Source organism: Polypterus senegalus, chromosome 4 (genome assembly GCF_016835505.1).
Source record: "Polypterus senegalus isolate Bchr_013 chromosome 4, ASM1683550v1, whole genome shotgun sequence".
In the NCBI taxonomy this organism is placed as follows: Eukaryota; Metazoa; Chordata; class Cladistia; order Polypteriformes; family Polypteridae; genus Polypterus; species Polypterus senegalus.
The window spans coordinates 32,933,374-32,942,646 of record NC_053157.1 but is presented as its reverse complement, the minus strand read 5'-3'; positions in this window follow the sequence as shown (position 1 = coordinate 32,942,646).

Genomic DNA, 9,273 nt, shown 5'->3' with positions numbered 1-9,273 from the left:
CCCGCGGTAGAGAGAGTACAGACTTTAATTTGGTAAATTTGGTTTGACCAAGTTGCTCAAAATGAACTAACATCACATCCAGTGTTGGTGTCGACCTTGTGCCCATCACTGTGACAACAGGCTTCAAGCTCTGAAGCCATGACCATTGGATTAAGTAGGGTTGAGAATGAACAAATGCAATGTGGGTAAGGAGATGGCCATCAAAAGGTGCTATTTGGGAATTTTATAATACTAAGAGATAGCTCAGCAATAGGCAGGACAATGACAGGATACGCAATCTGGAAAACACCTGCCTCAGTGACTGTTCTGTTTTACAAGTCCAGGGCTGTTATCACAATGATCAGAATTTAAATAACAGCTGTGCCAAACAGTCATATTTCAAGTAAATGAACTTTCTGTTCCACATCTGTACAAATGGGTTGACACTTTTGAAACAAATAGCAATCTGAAAACCTACAATCACTAGTTACGGTAATATACGTCCATCCATCCATCCTCTTCCGCTTATCCGGGGTCGGGTCGCGGGGGCAGCAGCTTAAGCAGAGAAGCCCAGACTTCCCTCTCCCCGGCCACTTCTTCCAGCTCTTCCGGGAGAATCCCAAGGCGTTCCCAGGGCAGCCGGGAGACATAGTCCCTCCACCATATCCTGGGTCTTCCCCGGGGCCTCCTCCCGGTTGGACGTGCCCGGAAAACCTCACCAGGGAGGCATCCTGATCAGATGCCCGAGCCACCTCATCTGACTCCTCTCGATGCAGAGGAGCAGCGGCTCTACTCTGAGCCGCTCCCGGATGATTGACCTTCTCACACTCTTTAAGGGAAAGCCCAGACACCCTGCGGAGGAAACTCATTTCAGCCGCTTGTATTCGCAATCTCGTTCTTTCGGTCACTACCCATAGCACATGACCATAGGTGAGGGTAGGAACATAGGAGCTGAGCCGTAAGGCAAAGCTCTCAATTTACCAGTCGATCTTTTTCACCACGACAGACCGATGCAGAGCCCGCATCACTGCGGATGCCGCACCGATCCGCCTGTCGATCTCACGCTCCATTCTTCCCTCACTCGTGAACAAGACCCCGAGATACTTGAACTCCTCCACTTGGGGTAGGATCTCTCCCCCAACCCTGAGAGGGCACTCCACCCTTTTCCGGCTGAGGACCATGGTCTCGGATTTGGAGGTGCTGATTCTCATCCCAGCCGCTTCACACTCAGCTGCGAACCGATCCAGAGAGAGCTGAAGATCACGGCCTGATGAAGCAAACAGGACAACATCATCTGCAAAAAGCAGTGACCCAATCCTGAGTCCACCAAACCGTCCCTTCAACACCCTGGCTGCGCCTACAAATTCTGTCCATAAAAGTTATGAACAGAATTGGTGACAAAGGGCAGCCCTGGCGGAGTCCAGCTCTCACTGGAAATGGGCCCGACTTACTGCCGGCAATGCGGACCAAGCTCTGACACCGGTTGTACAGAGACCGAACAGCTCTTATCAGGGGGTCCGGTACCCCAAACTCCTGGAGCACCCCCCACAGGATTCCCCAAGGGACACGGTTGAATGCCTTTTCCAAGTTCACAAAACACATGTAGACTGGTTGGGCAAACTCCCATGCACCCTCTAGGATTCTGCTAAGGGTGTAGAGCTGGTCCACTGTTCCGTGACCAGGACGAAAACCACACTGTTCCTCCTGAATCCGAGATTCGACTATCCGACGGACCCTCCTCTCCAGGACCTCTGAATAGACTTTTCCAGGGAGGCTGAGGAGTGTGATCCCTCTGTAGTTGGAACACACCCTCCGGTCCCCCTTTTAAAGAGGGGGACCACCACCCTGGTCTGCCAATCCAGAGGCACTGTCCCCGATGTCCATGCGATGTTGCAGAGACGTGTCAACCAAGACAGTCCTACAACATCCAGAGCCTTGAGGAACTCCGGGCGTATCTCATACACCCCCGGGGCCCTGCCACCAAGGAGTTTTTTGACCACCTCGGTGACTTCAGTCCCAGAGATGGGAGAGCCCACCTCAGAGTCCCCAGGCTCTGCTTCCTCATTGGAAGGCATGTTAGTGGGATTGAGGAGGTCTTCGAAGTACTCCCCCCACCAATCCACAATGTCCTGAGTCAAGGTAAGCAGTGAACCATCCCCTCCATATATGGTGTTGACACTGCACTGTTTCCCCCTCCTGAGACGCCGGACGGTGGACCAGAATCTCCTCGAAGCCGTCCGAAAGTCGTTTTCCATGGCCTCCCCAAACTCCTCCCCCTTCAGAGAGGTGACATTTCACGTCCCAAGAGCCAGATTCTGTAGCCGAGGATCAGACCGCCAAGGTCCCCGCCTTCGGCCACCACCCAATTCACACTGCATCCAACCTCCTTGGCCCCTCCCATAGGTGGTGAGCCCATGGGGAGGAGGACCCACTTTACCTCTTCGGGCTGTGCCTGGCCGAGCCCCATGGGTGCAGGCCCGTCCACCCGGCACTCGCCATCGAGCCCCACCTCCAGACCTGGCTCCAGAGGGGGGCCCCAGTGACCCGCGTCCGGGCAAGGGAAAACGTTGTCCATAGTTTTCATTCGTCATTGGAGGTTTATTGAACCGCTCTTTGTCTCATCCCTCACCTAGGACCAGTTTGCCTTGGGTGGTTCTACCAGGGCATAAAGCCCGGACAACATAGCTCCTAGGATCATTGGGACACGCAAACCCCTCCACCATGATAAGGTGACGGTTCAAGGAGGGGGTAATATATGTCACCTTTTTAAAAATCTCCATGTGATTTGTTAACAATCTGCATAATTTTCCCATTTTAAGATATGTTGTGTGTTCAAAAAGCCAGTCTCACGTGACTTGTGTTTCCTGTTTATGATGTGCCCTGATTTTTCTAGAAGTAACAATGTAAAAATATTTTAGCCAAACATGCATGTATTTTGCTCATTTTGAGCATACGACTGGATAAACAATGTGTGGATTATGCAACACTTTTTTTTTTTTTTAATTCTTTTTAAATGAACGTTTTTCACATAGTTTGCTTTTGTACAGTACTGGTCACTATTCACTTCCATTATAAATGTTTTTTCTGTCCATTCTGCTTGAAAACATCAGATTTAATGTTTTTTTTTTTTTTCAACCATCTCTACAAAGTACATGGGATACGTAACAGATCAAAATTATTTTTCAGTGGAGTATTTCTATTAGGATTAAGGACAAAAATGCAATTTCCAAATCCTATTTACCTCTATTTAGTGGTGACAGCTTGTGAGCTCATGTTTTGGCTGAAATCACCATCGTGCAGAGGGCCTTCCTAGGACAGGGACCCACATCAGACAGATCAATTCACTGAGATGTAATAAGGTATTTGGCTCATTACATCCAAATTATAACAAGGGAAGGGGAGTAGGTCTGGTATTTTTAAGTATTATTTTAATAGCTGTTTCCTTAGTTAAATGGAAAATAAAAGTTCTAAGTATATTGTTTTTTTCTAGATAAAATATTTTCAAATGTTTTCTTTGTAGTAAAGTTTTGTAAGGTTTATGAAATAATTCAGGGTACCACAAAATGGTATGATTTGTGCAAATTTTCACCCTCTTGGTTAATTGAGTGGAGGTAGTGAATATAAGAGGACATCATCTGCTGGGGGTGTGGTGATTCATATTATAGAATTCTGAATCTTTGGTAATAGAGGTGCACTTTAGTTGGGTCCCAATGTATATGGAGTAACTGGCAATGAAAGATCAGACCTTATAGGGAGGGAAGCACTTAAAAAGGTTGGATGTGGTTAGTAACATCGGAAAAGAAGTAAAATAAATAATTAAGGTGGCAGGGATTAGGAAACGGCAGGGAGTGTGACACAGGTGTTCATATGGCAGATGGTATTATGAATTATGTACACAATTTCAGTCAAAGTTCCTACAGGTAGATTTAAAAGGGAGAAAATCTGAATTGCTTGACTCGGGTTTGGGCATATGGGCTTAAATTCCACTTTAGCAGTAATAAGGAACCATGATAATGGAATGTGTGAAAAATATATAGTTCCAGAAACAGTACAGCTTGTGTTAACAGTGTGCACTAAATATTATGCAGAATGTGAAAGTTTGTTTCAGAGAATAAACGGAGGAGCAGGTGGCATTAGTATAAGGGATATTCTGGAAGGGCAAATGAGATTTGGGATTTTATAAAAGAGTAGGGAGGAAACAGTTTTTTTTACCTCCTCTTTGCTCAATCATCTGCTGGCTTGCTGCTGCTGCTATGCTGCATGATCTGCATCTTGCCTGGCGCTTCGAACATTTAAAAGCCTTACAGCAGCTGTCCTACTCTTTGTCTTTTTTTTCCAGACCCAGGTGTGGTTAAATTTCTTGGCACTCTTGGTTAATTCTTGTCTCGCGAGACGGGAGTTCGATATTTTTTAGTTTATAATTTACAAATGGAATAAGAGTCTGAAAATCTAACAACATCACATTAAAGGTTATATGTTTTAAAATAAGCCCGATTTATAACGTGATATAAAACCGTTGCACTTTTAGGCTTAGGATTATATATATATATATATATATATATATATATATATATATATATATATAAATATAAATATATAATCTGACTATGCTATTTCTGCTTCACACTCTGATACAGTGCACATTGAAAATGTAGCTTTACGTTAGCTACAATCCTCAAGAATTCAAGAGGGAGAAGAGAAGAAGGGAGTGGTATGTAAGGTGATGGAGTATAGTCAGCTAAAAGAAGTTGGCTTATTTTCCTTTATTCGTGTAAAGTCGAAATGCAAGTCTGTGGTCACCTTCAATTATATTATTTTCTTTTCTGAAGGCTTAACTGTGCAATTCTGTCCATGGAGAGCCATAGCGAGTATGGGTTTTTGTTTTAATCAAGTCCTGCTTTTAATTGGAATGCTTGCCTTAATTAAGCACCCTTCTAAATCCCACATTAGATATATATTGTTTGATTACAGAAGAACACAATAATATTTACTTTTTAGAGGATTTTTTTTTTTAAAATGCTATTACATATTCAGGATCTTGAGATTTTTCCAGCGATATTAATTTTGAAATGCCTGTTATTTAAGCACTTACCTTCTGATGATTTTGCAGGTGGAAATGTTCTTGAAATAACCATTTCTCAGTACTTGTGTACTAAACGGACGGCAGTGCAAAAGGTGTAGTGTCTCTTATGAAAACTTGCAAACAAGGTCACGAGATGATTATATATTACAGTGCCTCAAAATTGAAACTTAATAATAAGTTCCAATTGAATGTATGAATTTCTATAATATTCCAATTTCTGTACATTTCTATATATTTTTATCCCAATAAATATGTTATGAATTTGTCAAAACACTGTTTTCCTTTGTCATGCCATCCGTTTAATACATACTGTAAGTACCCATTTCTCTTTAGAGTTTGCTGCCAGTGCCATCTATTTCTCAGCTGATTTTATGTGGATATAATTTAGAGTTTATGCTTTGTAAAAAAACGAAAATGAAAAAAAGAAAATGAAGAACGGATTATTGATTAGTGACATCTTTGGAAAAAATACAAATTTTTGAGTCTTTCTGACTGCAATATGTGGAGTATAAGAAGCCCAGTTAAATTTTGAATAGACGTAGTTTGTGCGTAAACTAGTTGTAGTATAAAGTAGTAAACTATTGTAATAATAAAATGTTTACTTAGTTATCATAATTCCATTTTTCCTATTTACCATGATAGGCTCAAAGCAATTTCCTATTTAGAAAAATATTTATTTTTGGATTATGTGAAATAATCTCTGTGTCTGATGCCACTAGCCCTTTTTCCAGGTTGCTTGGGCACCACTGGAGTGTATGCTTGCTGAAGTGTACTTATATGCTCTATCCTCACACAAGGTTTTATGAAGGCCATTTCCTTGATCTGCCATCTTTCAAAGCTGCCACACTGATCCTCCATGGCTCCTAATATCCTTTACTCTACCATGTCCAGGGCCAGCACATTCATACCACTGGTTCCATCTCACACACACTGCTCAACTGTACTCCGAGGCAGATCACCCACAACCACTTCCCCCAACTTCCATGAGTTGATCCAAGCCAGGATGATTTTGTGATTGCCAGTGGCCACATACTTCAAGCAAGAGGATTTATGCAGTGGAACGCGTCTCATAAGTGCTGCTTTTTAACTGTTTGATCATCTTTCTTTAGCTAGGGTAGAATGTGATAAAAATATTGATATGAAAGATTCTGTATTTTTCCCCCAAGCCTTCCATTGTTGGATATTTTCAACATTGCATTTTTCTTTTTTGTACTGCTGAACTGTTTTTTTTCACTTTTATTGTTGCATTTTTGGTTTTGTAAATTTTATTTTTTTTTTTTTTTTACCTTTTTCTACTTTTCTGCAAAATCTTTGTGGGTGACTTTTTACTGCTATCTTACAAGTAATGTTTGGTCTAAGATAAGGACCTGCCTTGTGTGTCTACTAGCAGTCTATTTGACTGCTAGTGATTGTGGCTTATGTCTCTCCGGAAGATTCTTCCAACTTCGCCAAGTCAATAAACTGTTCCTAAGTATTCATGGCATTAAACAACAGGTTACTGTCATGACAGAGCCTTAATTATAGGTCATATAATTGTTGCTCTCTATAAAGTCTGAAGTAGAAGTATCCTCTGCACACTCAATGTTGAGACTTGAGAAGCTGTGACTTACTCATCCACCCTGTGGCTAAAAGTCATCATTACATCAGTTTCAGCTATGTGACTCAATAATTAGTTTCTGATTCCCACGACTCCATGTGTGAGTGTTAGCAGCAGGCTGGTAAGGTTGACATTGTTTAAAAAAAAATCTTATTGTAAAGTGTTTTTAAATTGCCTTGTGTAGTTTTCAAAAAAAACATAAGTCAAAATGTTCTTCAATTGTTGCACAAACTAGTCCTATATCAATGTAATTATTGACTAGAGCCATAGTTCTTAACCTGTGTGGTACGCGAGTAGCAAGTGAGGTGACACTATTAATTAATTAATAAATTACTAGCGGTTGCGGGGGAAAATAGACCTTAAAAGGACCATTAGTTAAACAGTAGCTAAACCAAAGTCTTCCTGTCTGGCTGTGTTCAGGGTTGCCACCTTTCACAGGCACTTTACAGCCTAATCACCCTTAGTATTTATTTTTTTCTCCAGCCATCTGGAATTTTTTTTTGTTTTTTCTGTCCACCCTGGCCATCGGACCTTACTCTTATTCTATGTTAATTAATGTGGACTTATTTTCTTACTGTGTCTTTTATTTTTCTATTCTTCATTATGTAAAGCACTTTGAGCTACATTTTTTTGTATGAAACTGTGCTATATAAATAAATGTTGTTGTTGTAGTATACGAGCCAGTCCTCCATAATCTTGCCCACTACAGGTTTGTCCATTCCAAGCCAGCAAATTGCCACCCAAACCCCCAAGATGCAAACTTCTGTAAATTTTGCTTCTCTGATTGAGCAATTAGTTCTTAATTTGCATTTGGGGGGTGCCCAGGAGGGACTAATCAATTAAAATTTTAGGGCATTGTCCAAATGGCTATGGTACAACCTACAGAGTGAAGTGTTTAAATAGATTTCTTTAAATAAATGTGATAAATGTTTAGAAAAAAATCATGTTGAGATCCCATTTGGTTATATGTGTTGCATTTTTTTCTTTCATGTGAAAGAGCATTCCAGAAAATTAGGAAAGGGCTGCATCAGCATGTATCTGCAAAGAAAAAAAAGAGTCAAAGGTAATTTCCACACTGAAAAGGGAGGAGGATAAGTGGCACAATGTTTTGGTAACACACCTGATAAGAGCAATAAAGCTGACTTGTCTTTGTCTCTGAACAAATGTACTGGTTCACTGACATTAAATGACAAATCTTTTTGAGGCATGTGTAGTGCGTGTTATGTTTTATATAGCATTTCATGACAGACTGAAGTAACTTCACTTAAATGGCTGCTGTCTTCAGGAAATAGCCTATTAGTAAACTGTTCCAGCAAAATGGTCATGACGACAACAAGCCAATGACTGACTTGGTAGATGACACCAAGCACCTCCCATTCATCGATTCACGAACTGCAGACAAGAGACTTACAGTACAATACACTGAACTAGTTTACCTGAAAAAAAACAGTTTATCTACTGAACTGAGGAACAAACTGTTGAACTAGTTCACCAAAAGAATCAGTTTGTGTACTGATGTTATATGTATGGCAGATTGCATCAGAAAGGACAGGATATCAGGGAAGTAAATTGTGGGAAATTAATCCAGACTTGTTTAATTGTGATGTGTGCACGATTCAAAAGTTCGATCTATAGGATTGTTTATTTTTTTATTTATTGTTGAAATTGTATTTATTGTCAAAATTCAATAGAGATGATTATTATTATTACGTGTGAATTACTTACTTTGTTGCTTGGGTTTTTATTATTTGTATTGTCTGGTGGTTAAAGTTGTTACACAGTTATTATACTATTCTAGATTTTAAAGTGCAGTATAGCCTTTTATTTTTGAAGTGAACAGATCAGTGATTCAAAGGTTTCAATCATTTTGGTAAACTGAATGAAATGAATCCAATCACTAAAAAGAATCGTTTTGCACATCACTATGTGTAACTATTATTCTAGATCAGTGTTTCCCAACCTCAGTCCTGTGGCCCCCCTGTGGCTGCAGGTTTTTGTTCCAACCAGCTTCTGTTTTTAATTGGACTCCTGAGCTAATTAAGTGACTTGATATTTCCTAAATTCTATGTTTTGGGAACAATGTAGAAATTAAAAAAACTAAGTTTGGAGATATATATATATATATATATATATATATATATATATATATATATATATACACACACACACACACACACACACAGGTATACTGTAGAATTAGTAGACGCCACATGACCAGCAGCATCGTATGTCAACGTCGCTGCCATATTGCGAGTGGCACAGCTGTGGAGTGAAGTAATGGCTAAAGATGCCTCACGCATATGCTGCTTGGGATTGTACAAACCGCCGTTCGCTCTAAACCAGATCCCGGGGGATTACATATCATAGGTATGTTTTGGTTATTTTTGGCCATTAGAAAATCCCGTTTTATAATTTCAGAACTCAAGGTCACCTTACAATAAAATTAAAACAAGAGAATGATACATCAAAAAGCAATAATTAGCAAACAAAGATAACTGGCAGTAACAGTGCAAAATTCACAATTGGTATGCCAGTCTGAAAACATAAGTTTTGAGGGCAGTTTTAAAACGTGTTATTGAATGGAGCTGACGTATATGAGAGAGAAGAGAATTCC